Source organism: Psammomys obesus, unplaced genomic scaffold (assembly GCF_907164565.1).
Source record: "Psammomys obesus unplaced genomic scaffold, mPsaObe1.curated_primary_1811, whole genome shotgun sequence".
In the NCBI taxonomy this organism is placed as follows: domain Eukaryota; kingdom Metazoa; phylum Chordata; class Mammalia; order Rodentia; family Muridae; genus Psammomys; species Psammomys obesus.
This window is the reverse complement of record NW_026596134.1, coordinates 17,148,495-17,164,730: the sequence shown is the minus strand read 5'-3', so window position 1 is coordinate 17,164,730 and position 16,236 is coordinate 17,148,495. Positions and strand designations below refer to the sequence as shown.

Here is a 16,236-nt window from a genome sequence, read left to right as displayed (position 1 = left end):
GTACAAGAACATGGATTGAAGTAACTTGAAGTATAGAAAAAAGATTGAGAATGTCAAGGCAAAGGGAATAAAGAGAAAATTATACAGAGTGGAGAGTTTTTGAGAGTATCACAATGTGAAATTAATAGATTGTGATGGGCTTTCTATTTCTGGCCAGTAAATTCAACCTTGGTTGCATTTACCTGGAGCCATTGCCTCAGATATAGACATCATCTCCAAAGAGAGATGATACTCACAGCATATGCAATCTTCAGTCAGTTATGGATGGAGCCCAGCCTATCCCAGAAGAACAGAAATTCCCTTCTATAGGCAGTACCATCATTAAACAACAAAGGACTGCAGGGATTTGAAATGAACAGATTAAGCACGCCTGTCACTCAGGCTGGCTGTGTGTGGTGGCTAATGCAGGCAGCTCTGCTCTATTTGAGCCAAGTCTCTTGGGAACAATTTTTAAAATGTGACCCAAATGGAGTCACTGTAAATGAGTCTGCACAGGGCAGGTACTGAATATGTCATGTGAGATAAGGCTGTTTGTGTCAGAAATTAGATGACAGCCTGAAGCCACAGGAAGCATTGCATTCTTAAAAAGAAAACTACTCAAAATTCAAAGCATTTAATATTATTATGAACATGATCTCAGGAGTAATAGGAACCCACCACTAAAATCATAGATGTATATTAAAATTCTGTCCTAGAATATATTTAATATGTATGTAACATACACAAACATGTGTATACATACAGATAGATACATAGATAGATAGATAGATAGATAGATAGATAGATAGATAGATAGATAGATAAACAGACAGATAAAGAGATGGAAGGAGGGAGAAAGGGATGGAGAGAGAGTGCAAAGAAAGCTGAAAAAGATGTTTGGTATAAAGTGGGTCACTAAATTTTTGAGAACTGGATTTTCAAGTTAACTTTACGTATGTTGAAGTTGAACTGCCAAAATGTATGTTTTTTTAAATTTCCTTAACTGAAATTATTGCAAAATTGTTTATCAGAATTCATAACCAGATATGTCTGATTTCTCCGCCAGCACTGGCTTGAAGTCTGTAACCTTTTACAAGTCATTCTAACAATCTAAATACTTACTATTCATTCTAATAATTGTAGCCACATATAATTTCCATGTTAATTAGAGGATTCAAAGAGAAATAACGTACAAGAATTGGGAGCAGTAACCAGATCACAATGGGCACCCATAATGACAACATCATATTTGTTTAGTCTTACCTGCTGTCATTCCTTTAATATATTTTTTTTAAATTATAATCTAGTTCTTTCTCAAAGAGAGAAACTTCTAAGGTATGAGGATGCTCAAATTATTTATATTTGATAAAATATTCCTTTTGGCTTTTTTATTTTTTTATATTAATCAAAGGTTATTTACTTTGTATCCCAGCCGTAGCCCCCTCCCTCATTCCCTCCCAATCCCACCCTCCTTCCCTCGTCTCCTCCCTGCCTCTTTCCAAGCCCACTGATAGGGGAGGACCTCCTCCCCTTCCATCTGACCCTAGATTATCAGGTCTCTTCAGGACTGGCTGCAATGTCCTCTTCTGTGGCCTAGCAAGGCTGCTCCTCCCCCGGGGGTGGGTCGAAATATTCTTAATATCAAATAAGATTATATATTGGAAAAAATAACTTACCATTCAATGACTCAATAAATCACCTAATAATTCCAACACATTTAACCTAAGGTCTTCTTATAGGAAGGAAAATATTTTTAAATATTACACACCACAGTCTACAGCCTCAACTGCCAATGAGTTTTGACTACTTCCCAAATTCAAGTCTTAGACACAAATCACAGTGAGATAGGCTGTGAAATCTGTCACCCCTTTTATTGCTAGGCTTGACTCAAATGATCCGTCCACTGGGTGAATATTACTCTCCTATATCACTGCAAAACAGGCATCTTTCCTAGAAATGTAGGATCAAAACTGATGATCTTTATGATTGAATCAGAAAAAAGAAGTGATGTTTTTCCATCAAGAGCTAGCAGCAAGAAGCTGACCTATGCCAGAATCTCCAAATGCTTATAAAGAACATGTGAGGGAGAAAATGAAGTCCAACATTAAAGGGCAGAAATCAGGCACAATGGCCCATATCCAAATAAGAGTACCCCTATGACTTGAATGGAAATATAAAAAAGTGGTCCTAGAAATATTTCATACAGTAAAATTACCCATTCATGATAAATATTTTACTTGATTATTTATTTATTAATATCAAACATTTAAATACCCCTGTTACATTGCTGGTACCATTTCAAAAATCATAAAATGGAAAATAAATGTAGCTTTGGAAAAATATTAATATCATGTTTTAAAACTATAATATTTAGCATGCTTTTGAAAAGTGGCATAATTCACAAATATGGTTATAGCTTACCCTTTTCAAGGTCTCTAACAGGAATGTTATCTAATCAGAGGTATTTGGTTTCTATTTCTAACCATTCTGTCCTAGATTAAAAAAATACTACTATAAATTTTAGTCAGTACTCAAATTGATAAGTCCCAACATGTTGTGTCATATTTATCTAATTTATTAATCAATAACATATGTGTTCTACATCTTTACAGTTTAATATTTTCAGAAAACCAGGACTGGACATGTAGTTACGATATGGTGCTTTTCTAGCATTTGTGTATCTCTAGGCTTAATCCCTACTATAGAAAATATACATTCAGTGCACACATTGAATGTATGACAGGAGTCAACTGAGCGCATCTGAAAGACTCTAACTAGCAGTTTTTCCAAAGCAGATACAAAGATTCATGACCAAACCTTCGGCAGAGTACAGGGAATCATATGAAAGAAGGGGAGTTAGTCTGATGGGGAAAGGATAGGAGCTCCACAAGGACCAAATATATCTGGGCACAGGGTCTTCTCAGAGATTGTCATTCAACCAAGAACCATGTATGGATATAACCTATAACCTCTGCTCAGATGTAGCCTGTGGTAGCTCAGTAACCAATTGGTTTCCCATAGTGAGGGGACTAGGACTATTTCTAACAGGAACTCAATGACTGGCTCTTTGACCTCCCCACCCTCCAAGGGAGGAGCAGTCCTTTTAGGCCACAGAGGAGGGCTTTGCAGCCAGTCCTGAAGATACCTGATAAAACAGGATTGGATGAATGGGGAGGAGGTCCTCCCCTATCAGTAGACTTGGAAAGGGGCAGGGTGGAGATGAGAGGGAGGGTGGGATTGGGAGGGAATGCGGCTGGGATACAGAGTTAATAAAATGTAACTGATAAGAGAAAAAAAAAGAAAATATTTTCTGGAAAAAAAAAAGAAAATATACAAGAAAGTAATTATGCTCCATAACTAAAACTAGCTTGTAACCAAGATACCACTTTCAGTATTGTTTATAAGCACCTAGCTCAAGGTAAAGTAAAATGATTTTGGTATCATAATTGATCATGAATGTTACACAAAATACAATGAATTTGGTGGAAAGAAACAAGACTCCAGAACAGGAACCATGATGTCATCAATATACCTGATTGATTCATCATCTCTTTCATGATAGACAACACTACTGGAATCAATTTCATTTTTTAAAAAAGTCACTTTCTACCATCTCTGAGGACCCTGATTCAATTCCTACCACTCAGATGGTGGCTCACAAGCATATGTTGCTCCAGTTTTAGGGAATTTGATGTTTTATTTGACCTCCTCAGACAACAGATGTCCACTTGACATATACATTCAAGCAAGGAAACACTTATACACATAAACCAAATTATTTTCAAAATCATAGATATTATTTATAGTCCTCTGAATTCTAGCAACTACTGTGAACAACAAAACAAATAACTTCTTGGTATATGTCACACAGTAGATGCTCAACTTATGGTGTAGTCACTCAGGAATTAGTAAATCTTGATGTCAGCCTACAATGAAGGATTTTTTTTTTTGTTATGTGCCATGTGGGGAATTACAAAGTTCTGATTGAGCTAAAGCTGTGCCCCATGTATATTATCTTCCAAGTGTATATTTGAAATATTAGTACACATTAACATAGTTGTAGGTCCATATCAAAAGGAATGAACAAGAGAAGATAACCATTCTGAGATGACAGACTACCTTTGATAACTGGCAACAGATATGTATGCTGATGTCTTGATGTCACAGTGCTCTTGACAAGAGGTTATTGCGCATGCCCCTATATAATTTGGGATTGTGAATCTTATAAAATATGGGTATTTCAGTAAGGTAAAATTTTCCTGAGCCAACAAAAATTACTTTAAATTTAAAGGGTTATTTTTTTTTCCCTTAAAATTTCACTGAATGTAAATTTAAAAATGATGAGAATCTTCCTAGAAAGATTCTTAGGGGTAAATGATATGATCTCTTAATTTGACCATGGCTGAATCCATCTTGTAATAAATAGATGAGGTCAGTATCAAGGCTTATTTAATGTAACTGGACAAAGTCCACAAAGAGTCAGACAACATATTGTTTAAAGAAGAGTATCACAAACCACAGCTGCCAGTCCTCCGACCACACACCAGAAAGCATTATACCAAAGCAGGACCAATAACCTCAGTTTGAGATTGAAAGACCCTAAATAGCACTCTTGAGAAGCCAGGTCTAAACTCTAGCTAAGTGCTCTATATTTTGAAGCTCTCTTTTTAAAGGGACATATTGATGGGCTCTATGAAAATGCACCCCCCAGCATTCTAAAGAGAACAGATTGGCCAAATCATGTGATAGGCTCTTGAATAAACTTGTCCCATACCTCCAATTCTCCGAATTTCTGAGAAGATTGTAATGAGGTCTTTGGTACACGCCTTAGTTTTTCTCAATTGTACGTGATGCAGTTTCATGTGCTAAGAAACACATGAAAGTGCAGTCTATGAGCAGAATGAATTAGCAGAGTCAGAAAAAAATCAAACATGTCCAAAAGAGAAAAGTAGGAAATGCCTGTAGTAATACGGAAGAAGAAAAATATACATACCAAATACCCAGCAACCCAGTAAATCACCTAATTTTTAGGAAATAATAAAAACCTGTTTATAAGAGCTATTAATGCAAATAATCTCAATTTAGCAACACAAAGACTAACTGAAATAACTACTACTGCTGCTACTATTACTACTAATAAAAAATAACATATCTATCTATCTGAAATCTTCAATAAACACACATGGGAAATGCATGTTTCCCTAAAAGTGAATAACAATGAATATCAAAACCAACTGAATATTTAAAAAAAAAACATGCATAACTGTTCTTATATTTTTAAAATAGATTTTAAAACAAAAACTAATTAGAGCAGTATACTGCATATCAGTGAAAGGAACAATCCATCAAAGCAAAATAAATTTGTAAACATTTAACTACCAATTATTGAAGTTCATAAAATTACTAAACAGTAAATAAAAAGCATACAAGGCAATGTTGATTTTGACACAATCATAGTGGAAAACTTGATATACCATATTCATTTTTAAATATATCTTCCAAACTAAAAATGAGCAAAGAATAAAAAATATATATTTTTCTGTGTGGTAAATGAAATCTTCTCCAAAACCAATTGCATAATAACAATTAATAAAACCACATGATTACAAATTATGACATAATTATTTATATGATAATACACTATAGTAGAACAAAAATTGTAATCAATAAAAGAAAACTACATAAATATGTAGTAAATAGTTTTTTTTTTAATTTTAGGTAAGAAATGTTTTATAAATTTGCCTCTTGTCTTTTTACAGTAGTCATGCCAATGTTCTCTGTATTGTTCCAATTTAATATATGTTCTAGGAAAGGGACTACTGAATAGCAAACTTTTTTTAAATTTTTTATTAATTACACTTTATTCATTTTGTATCCCCCCTTAAGCCCCAACCTCCTCCCCTGCCGATCCCACCCTCCCTCCCCTTTCTGCATGCATGCCACTCCCCAAGTCCACTGATAGGGGAGGTTCTCCTCTTCTTTCTGATCTTAGTCTATCAGTTCTCATCTGTTGAATTAATAGTGGCTCACTAAAGAAGTCAAAGGAAGTAAGTGAAATATCTCTTTATTCAAATGAAAATGGGAATACAACTTAGGAGAAACTTTGGGATCCAGACAAAGTCATTCTAAAAGAAAACATTATGACTATAACAGACCATATTGAAAAACTAAACTAATTTCAAATAAACAACCCAATGATACATTTTTTTTTCATTTCATTTAATTTTTTTTATTATTAGGTACATTTTATTATCTCTGTATCCCAGCTGTATCCCACTCCCTTATTCTCTCCCAATTCCACCCTCCCTCACTCATTTCCTCCCTGCCCCTTTCCAAGTCCCCTGATTGGGGAGGTCCTCCTCCCCTTTCATATGACCCTGTTTTATCAGGTATCTTCAGGACTGGCTGCAAAGTCCTCCTCTGTGGCCTAGCAGGACTACTCCTCCCTTGTGGGGTGGGAAGGTCAAAGAGCCTGCCATTGTATTCCTGTCAGAAAATAATCCCTGTTCCCCTTACTATGGGGAACCAATTGGTTACTAAGCTACCACGGGCTACATCCGAGCAGAGGTTCTAGGTTATATCCATACACGGTCCTTGGTGGAGTGTCAGTCTCAGAAAAGACGCCTGTGTCCAGATATATTTGGGCCTTGTGGAGCTCCTATCCTTTCCCCATCAGACCAACTCCCCTTCTTTCATATGATTCCCTGAACTCTGCTGAAGGTTTGGTTATGAGTCTTAATATCTGCTTTGAAGCACTGCTAGGTAGAGTCTTTCAGATGCTTTCTGAGGTAGACTCCTGTCTAAGTGAGGATTGATCATCTTACACTGTGTCTGCTTTTTTGTTTATCTTCTTTAGATATATAGATTTCATTATGTTTATCTTATCTTGTAGGTCTATATAAGTGAGTATATAACATGTTTGTCTTTCTCCTTCTGGGATATTTCACTCAGAATGATCTTTTCTAGATCCCACCATTTGCCTGCATATTCCATGATTTCCTCCTTTTTGATTGCTGAGTAATATTCCATTGTGTAAAATACCACAATTTCTGTACCCATTCCTCCGTTGATGGACATCTGGGTTGTTTCCAGGTTCTGGCTATTACAAATAAAGCTGCTACAAACATGGTTGAGAAAATGTCCTTGTTGTACTTGAGCAGTGGTAAAGCAGGGTCTTGAGGAAGTACTATTCCTAATTGTCTGAGAAAGTGCCAGATTGACTTCCAAAGTGGTTGTACCAGTTTACATTGCCACCAGCAATGGAGGAGGGTTCCCCATTCTCCACAGCCTCTCCAGCATGTGTTGTCACTTGAGTTTTTGATCTTGGCCATTCTGAAGGGTGTAAGGTGAAATCTCAGGGTCGTTTAGATTTGCATTTCCCTAATGGCTAATGAGGTTGAGCATTTCTTTAAGTGCTTCTCTGCCATTTGATATTCCTCTATCAAGAATTCTCTGTTTAGCTCTGTTCCCCATTTTTTCATTGGATTATTTGGTTTCAAGACTCTAGAAAAACAAAAAGACTCAGTCCCAAACACTATAGTGAGCAAGAAATAATCAAAATTAGAGAAGAATTCCTGACATAGAAACAAAAAGAAAAATATACAAATAAACAAAGATTTTTTCCTTGAAAATGTTAGTAAGATTTGTAAAGCACTAGTGAAACTATCAAAAAGAAAGAGGGGCATGACCTGAATTGACAAAATTAAGAAAAAAAATGAAATAAAGCAACAAATCTCAGTGAAATACTGAACATCATTAGGGATCCCTTTGAAATTTTATACTTTGAAAATCTGGAAAGCCTATACTAAAAAGTAATCTACCAATACCCTGATGTGCACAGCACTTTGAGAAAACATAATAGAAACGTATTTGACAACTATAGTCATCTAGACACTGTGATTTTTATTAATAAGCAACACACTTATTCAAAAAAGTATATATTAATACAAGTAAACACATAATAATAATATTTTAATATTTTAAGATGGATTAAATTACTTAAAGGGGCAAAATGACAATGGGAATTTGGAGATACCCAATCAAAGTACACCAAAGACCTCAACATAAAATCAGATACACTAAATGTAATGGAGGTGAAAGTGGGGAATAGCCTTCAATGCATTGGTACAGAAGACAACTTCCTGAACAGCACACCAAAACTTTAAGCACTAAGGCCAAAATGCGACCTCATGAAACTGAAAAGTTTCTTTAAAGCGAAAGGGGAAGCAACAACAGGTCAAAAATGCAGCCTACAGATTGGAAAAAGATCTTCACAAACTTTATATCCAAAAGAGGGATACATCCAGAATATATAAAGAACTAAAGAAATTAGACAACAACTAACAAAATAAACCAATTAAAACGTGGGGTACAAAGCTAAACAGAGAATTCTCAACAGAGGAATTTTAATGACCAAGAAGTACTGAAAAAAAAGTAGCTAATACGAAGAATTCAAAGCAAACCAACTCTGAGATTCCATGTTACACCCATCAAAATGGCTAAGATCAAAAAATCAGGTAACAGCACACGCTAGCTAGAATGTGCAGCAAGGGAACTACTCCTTCCACACTGGTGGGAGTGCAAACTTGTAAAACCACTCTGGAAATCAACTTAGTAGTTAATCAGAAAATCAAAAATGGATCTGCCTCAAGACCCAGTTATACCATTCCTGGGCATATACTCAAAATCCCCTCCATCATTCACAAAGGACACTTGCTCTACTCTATTCATAGCTGCTTTATTCATAATGGCCAGAAACTGGAAACAATCTAGATGTGCCTCAGCTAAAGAATGGATACAGATATCGTGGTGCATTTACACACAGGAATACTGCTCAGCTATCAAAATCAAAGACATCATGAAATTTTCAGGCAGGTGGATGCAATTGGAAAAATATCCTGAGTGATGTAAACAAGACCCATAATAATGTACATAGCATATACTCACTTATAAGTGGATATTAACCCTAGAGTACAACATGCTACAATCAATAGACCCAAAAAAGCTAAGTAACAAATAGGACCCAGGGGAGAATGATTGAATCACATTCCAAATAAAAATTAAGATAGACATTGAAGATGGATGGATGTAGGGAACTGGGTGGGGTGAAGGTGTGGGGAGGAGAACAGGAGAAATCAAGTGTGAGAAAGACTAAGGGAGAGAGAGCTGAATTCGTGGGAGGCTGGCAGCTCTGGAAGGAGCCAGAAACCTAGGACAAATGAAATTCCCAGGAATTTGATGGTGACTCTAGCTAAGACTGCTTCCTCCAGGGGGAGGTGATCAGAGAGCCAGCCACTGAGTAAGATGATATTTATGTATTCATGTGAGGCCTCCCTTTCTCTGAGGGGAAGGGAGGGAGCAGGGAATGAGGGAGGGGAGAGAAGAGAGAGAAACTGGGAGAAGAGGAAGGAGGTGAAACTGTAATCAGATGTATAGCAAATACATAAATAAATAAATTTTAAAAATATTTTCTATCCATAATTTATTTGCTTATGTTTATAAAAAACAAAAAAAGAAATGTTTTTATATGAATTTGATGCATGAAACCTATTAAGCCTAACATCCAGAAAAGTGGCACTAAATCAATGCTGACTATTTGCTTGACTAGTCAATGATTTTCAGTAAGTAAAAATTAAAAGGTTCAACAAAGGAGACTATCACTTTCATGCTGAGTCCTTCCTTAGGCCCTGGTTTTTCTGAAGGAGTAGATGTCTCATTAACCTGGACGACCGAACAAAACAAGAACCATGTACTCGTGAAAAATGCTGTTTTGCACTGATTTTACTATTTAGTTGGCACTTATAGAGCTGAACTCCAGTGAGAACATGTAAGGAATAGAAAAATATAAAATGATTAAGTTTAAGTCACAAGCATATTAGTCTACATATTAAAATGCTAAGCACACCAGAAAGGCATTGTAGTCCTACTGTAAAACAACAATTAACTTTATATATGACCTTCAACTTAGATTCAGTCAAACTTGGCCAATGTTAGTTCAAATAATGAACAAAAAAGCATCATAATACAGTACATAGCACGTCAGATATTATGCAGTTTTATAAATTTGGTAATTTGAGCAAGCATATATATATATATATATATATATATATATTCAAATAATAGTATTTCTAAGTAAGTAGTAAAAAGAATAATTTCTTATAAAATGGAATTATGGGTACCAGAGAGGTGGTTTGGTGGTGAAGAGTGCTTGTTGCTCTTTATAGGACCATATTAGTTTCTCAACACCCATTTTAGGTGTCTCACAACCACCCCTTACTCCATCTCCAGGTAACCTATCATCCTCCTCTGGCCTCCATAGGTACCTAGACAAGGGCAGTCTGTGGCTTGGTATATAGTCATATATACAGATATGTACATGAACATATATATGTAAATGTGTATGTGCATATGTGTGTACATCTATGCATATGTGTATGTATATACACTCATCTTTTCTAATCTGAATGTTCTATATCTTTAATGGCTCATTTTAAAAACTCAATGCATATTGCTACCTTACTATAGCCACTACGGAGCTCTAGTCAATGTATTCACTATAGACACTATAGACATTTGCATTTAATCCTGTGCCTCAGGAGCAGAGCACAATACTGGGCTGGATAGACGCAGAAGAAGAGGTGGAGTTTTCTACTTAGTTATACACTAGAAATATACCACATACGATTCAGCAGGTGATATTCTTTCACTGACCAATGATGATAAATGATGAATAAGAAATATAGATATGTCTTCCAAGCATTAATTTTATTCTCATTTTCTGAGTTGCAACTAAAAATTATTTAATGCAGAGTGGTGACGATGGCCCAGACGATAAGACTTCTTGCTGCACAAATCCAAAACCATGAGGTTGATTCTTGGGTCCGTTGCTAAACAGTTTTTTGGCCTGCACACCTGTACTCCTGACACTCCTGTTCTTTCTCTGTCTTGGTGTGTGCCTCTCTCCCTCTCTCTCTGTCACACACATACCACCACGAGTGCATTCACAGGGAGATAAATAAAATAAATGAAAACAGTTTAACACTGTTAATTGTTGTATTCTTTGATTTTGGATATTGTACAGTGTGTTTATATGTGCTTTCACATTTTTGCGTGTACATGGCAAAGACAACAGATGACATCGGGTGTTTTTCTCCGTCACGTTCCACTTTATTTACAATGGAAGCTCCTCCTGCTAACAACAGGGCTAACAGATATGGCTAGTACAGCTAGCTCTATTGTCCCTGAGAGCTCTTATTCCCAATTCGTAGAGTGTGGAGACTGCAGAAAAGCCCCATGTCCACCTGGCCTTTAATGTGCACGCTGTGGATCTGAACTCCAGTGATTACCCTTGAGCCACATACTTTATTCATGGAGCCAATGCAAGCCTTCATTTTTTTGTACATTTATAGTCCATAGTTTAGTACCTATGGAAAGTGCAATGGAAATCAATTCAGCCATCAGAAACATAAACCCACAAGGTACTCTCCTAGACTGCAGGCAGCCTGGAACCCTTTTAAGTTTATGTATTTGGCAGAAGGAATATTATTTAGGCTTTACAGTCACTCTCCATGCTACATTTTTTTTAAATGCCTTATTACATGACTCTCTCTCATCTGCTCTCATCGCCTCTCAGCTAGTCTAAAGATCCGTATCCATATGTATTAAAGTCTGTTGCTTTTACTTTAAGTAGGCTACAGAGAGTTTACACAGCAGTTTGGGGGTGGGGTGCAAAGAGTGGATTATTTCAAAAGTTTATACAGCAAAACAAACCAGCAGTCTGTTCCTCTGAGAATGAAACTACCAAATGTTTGCTGCTGGTAAATGGATATGCTCTGAAGCCTTCCCATGAGTTTGCTTTGACAGATGTCTGCTGATGGACATTTGCACAAAAGTCTCTGGAATGCCTTATTTTATACCCAGTGTCACTTCGCACATTACTTTCTTGTACCTTCTGTGTTTCCTTTAAATTAGGCTGGAAACAAAGACTCTTATTTACTGAGCAAATTCTTTTCTTTCTGAAATGGTGAACAATTACAACCATTACCTTGTCAGCCATTTCCATCAGCTCAATTAAAAAACGCCTCCACGCTGCTTTCCAAATCATGGTCACCCCACGTGGAGCCTGTCTTTGGCATACAAAAGTGTGAAAGTGTCTAATCGAAGTGGGGAGAAGGTGGAAGGGCCATTCATTTTCAATATGGTTTAGGATTCTGAGAAAATCAAGGGTGTGCTCTAGCTTGTTGGCAAAATGTCTTGTCCTCATCCCAGGGAGGAATATTCCATTACTTACAAAAGAAAAACCACCACAAATATGAAGGCAGTAGTAGGAAGTCTGGTTATATGAATTAAATAACAAAGAAAGGAAACATACAAGTTGAATTATGCTACAGTATTTCTTTTAGCTGAAATTTGAAGGTCTATGTATTCTATATATTTTCAATTCCAAAACATGGGGAAAATAATTTAAAAGTGTAATACAAAAAATAAAAATGAACAAAATATGTCTCTAATGTGTTTGCAGTTGTATTCCTTTTGTGAAGTTAATAGTTTTACTACTTAAACAATTCTATTATTTAGAACTTTAAAGACTTATACTCTGTAGCTAATCAGAGTGAATTTTTATTTCTTCTCCTTATTATTATTATTTACAATTTATTTACTTTGTGCTCCAGTTTTTAACCCCCTCCCTCATCTTCTTCTGGTCCCATCCTTACCCCTTTTTTCTCCCCTATCCCACTTTCCTAGTCCACTGATAGTGAAAGCTCTCCTTCCCTACCCTAGCCTATCAAGTCCAGTCAGGACTGCCTGGAATTTCTTCCTCTGTGGTCTGACTAGGTGGCCCCACCAGTGAGAAGCGGTCAATGAGCAGGCAACCAGTTCATGTCAGAGACTGTCTTTTCTCCTCTTCCTAGGGAACCCACATGGAGACTGAGTTGTCTATGGGCTACATCTGAGCAGGGGTCAAGGTCGTCTCTCTGCATGGTGTTTGGTTGGAAAGCCAAAAATATAAAAATAAAAAATAAAAAGCAGAGCCCAGGGAAAACTGCAGTTGTGTTCTTTTTAAAAAATAAATTAATTATTTGAGAATGTTATACAGTGTATTTGATCATATTCATCCGCCACCTCTTTTTCTAGCTCCTCCCATATCCATCCCACCTGCCTATTTCCCACACATTGATTCTCCCTTTTCTTTTAATTTTTTTTAAATAATCTATCAACTTCAGTTTATGCTGTCCTATTCCTGTTATGAGGGCCACCTGTAGGCACATGGTCAATTGACCAGGAGTCAGAGCTTTAAAAAATATCTATTTTCAATTAAAGAAAAGATATTTTCAACCAGTGTTTGAACACTTTTATAATATATAATCTCTAATTTGATCATGGATGTTAAGATACATCTTTTGGGTTTGCTTGATTTTGCTAGAAATCTAAAACCATTTGCCTTATTTTTATATATTATCAAGGTTTATTGCATGTGTTTCTGATGTATATATATAAATGGCATATCAGCACCTGTGAAGACAAATAAAAGAATCTCCCTCCCCAAGAAACTGTCAAGTGTTTATGTCTCCTCAGTTGGGGATGGAGGCTTGTGGACCTCTTCCTCTCCATGTTCATTAACATTGACTTACTGCCTTGAACTTGTGCAGGTCTCACACAAGGAACACGCTGTGCTGTGACTTCATGAGGACAGTGCTCTTCCCAAATCCAGAGGACACGCTCCATGCCAGTCCTTTCTGATATCTGGTTCTTCTGATCTTCTACCCCCTAATCATTACTGGTCCCTCGGTTTGCGGTGGTGTGGTTGACATAGATGTCCCATTTTCTCTCCTTCTTATTCCCTTTATTTCACCCTGTTGTGAGTTTACTGTTTTTATCATGGTCTAGTGTACAGAGAGACTTCTCCGGTGAGATCTAAGAAACTCGCTATTTCTGGCGCAGGACATTTCCATCCTCTGAGGCCTCAGCAACCACTTGGGAGATGCTTTTAAAAATGGTAGATACCAAGCATTATACCAATCTTTCCAAATATAATTGAATTAAGTGTTACTCAATAACTCATGTAACGTTCATTGAAAAGTTTCTGTTTGATTTTAAGAATGATAACTTACTACTAATTTATCACATTATATATTCCTCTTAACAAAGCTTACTCGGGCATGATGATGTCCACAGCACTTGGAGAAAACATAATAGAAATTTTAGAAATTTAATTGACAGCTATAGTCATCTAGACACTTTGCTTTCTAATAGTAAGCACACACTTATTTGTAGTTTTCCTCCTTCCTGGGGGGCTGTCTCCCATGACGTCGAGAGGCACCAGGATGAAAAGGCCAGTGAGCACAAATGGAGGCCAAGCACTCCAGGAACCACTTCCGGGAGCTACTTCAACTTTGATTCCAGAGAACAAAGGCTGCATACCACTTGGAGAGTGATTGGGGGACTACAAGAATAGGTGTATATAATCGGTTACAACTAGGCACGTCAAGGATGCTTAATTCACATTAAACAACACACTCCTATCATATGAAGAGGAACACAGTACTTAATTATCATATAGGCATGGGGATGGGAGAGCTAGCAGGGAGCTGTGTCAAAGGCCATGTATCAAATGTGGTTAGGGGCATCTATGTCCAGAGACACTATCCAGATGAAGTCAAGCAGAGAGCAGGAGGTCCTGCTGGGGAGAGGGAGGCCTGACCTTAACCCCTAGCTCAGAATGACTATCTGGACTGGGAGGACTGCAAAGTGCTCCATTTCTAATTCTGTTTCCCCCTTTTCTATAGGTGCTTCATGTACATGATGCATAGCTATAATTCTGGTAAAACACTCATGCACATGAAATAAGGATGAAAAAATAATAATTTTGTTTAATAAAAAGAGAGGTGTTACGGCTCATGGCTATCATCCTAGTACTTGAGATGCTGAGATAGAAAAATTGGCATGAGTCTAAGGCTGACAGAGCGGATTATGGAACAAAAACCTGATTCCAGAAATCGAATTCACTAACTACTCACTCACTAACTCACCAAGTAAATAAAATTTAAAATAAATTCAGAGAGAAAGAAAAATAAGGATTATTAAAACTTCTCACTGGTTTAACCCGTAACCCTAGCTTTGCTTTTTCCAACATTAATTATAACTTAATATAATTAATAGTTTGGTGTTATGTCAAAATAGTTTCATTTCAAGAGCTTCATATTCACATATAGCTGCTAATGGCTATCATATTATACAAAAGAGATAAATATCCTTTCAATCATTATGGAAAGTCCTTTTTTAAAAATAAGTTCTAGTAATATGACTCAGTAGGCAAAGGCACTCCGTGTAATGCCTGATAGTTTGCATTTGATCCCTAAGTCCTACTTGATGGAAGGAGTGAACTGGTTCTTAAAAGTTTTCCTCTGACCTCTACAATTGGTTGTATCATTAGCACACACACACACACACACACATCCATCCATCTATCCATCCATCCATCCATCCTTCCATCCATTCATCCATCCGTCTGTCAATCAACCATGCAAGTCATGTTTTAAAGAAGTAATTTTCAAGTGAAGCAATCATCCTTTCCAGGAATATTTTCTAACTTCTGGAGACAATTTTCCTTGCCATGGATGAATTAACAAAGGACAAGAATGCAGGTAAAAACCTTCAGTTTATTAGACTGCTCAGAAAATAATTACCTGATTCAAAAATGTCAACAGTGCCATGATTAAACATTTCTGTCTTAAAGCAAATAGGATTAATAGTAAAAAATGGTTTCCCTAGCTGTGTTCAGCATAGGCAAAGATTGTCACTTTGGAAAGAGGTTCAATGTGTGATGCAGATTTATTAATAGCTTGGACATGGAGAATATGGAAAACAGTCCCAAGAAAGACATGAAGGTAACACAACAAGAATTCAGTGTTCTGGGAAGCAAGCACTGGCCAAGAGACATGTATTTGGAATAGCAAAAGCACATCTTTGTTATATTTAGAGTATGACAAGTACAATAATGTTAAGGAAAAGCAAAGGACATGGAAACTACTTGACCTCCCAGTACTCACCTGGGAAGACATGGGACGATGTGAGGAAGAAAAAAACACAGGCAACTCTCAGTCTTCAGTTTTCATTTGAAGTGAGGAGGAGGAAGACATGTGCCCAGCAATGCAATAGAATGATATTCTTCAAATACTATTTTTTTGCTGTTGTTGTTGTTCTGAAAGAGAAGATAAATCATAGTACAGCAGAAGGTGCCCAGAGCTCTTTAGCTTT

The 16,236-nt window shown here is 36.7% G+C and overlaps 1 non-coding gene across 1 annotated transcript; it reads right to left on the bottom strand.

Moving 5' to 3' along the window:
• Positions 1-5,693: 5,693 nt before the first annotated feature.
• LOC129666226 (U6 spliceosomal RNA) lies at positions 5,694-5,796 on the bottom strand. Its single transcript, XR_008718515.1, has one exon. It is a non-coding gene; the product is annotated as a U6 spliceosomal RNA (small nuclear RNA).
• Positions 5,797-16,236: the final 10,440 nt, after the last annotated feature.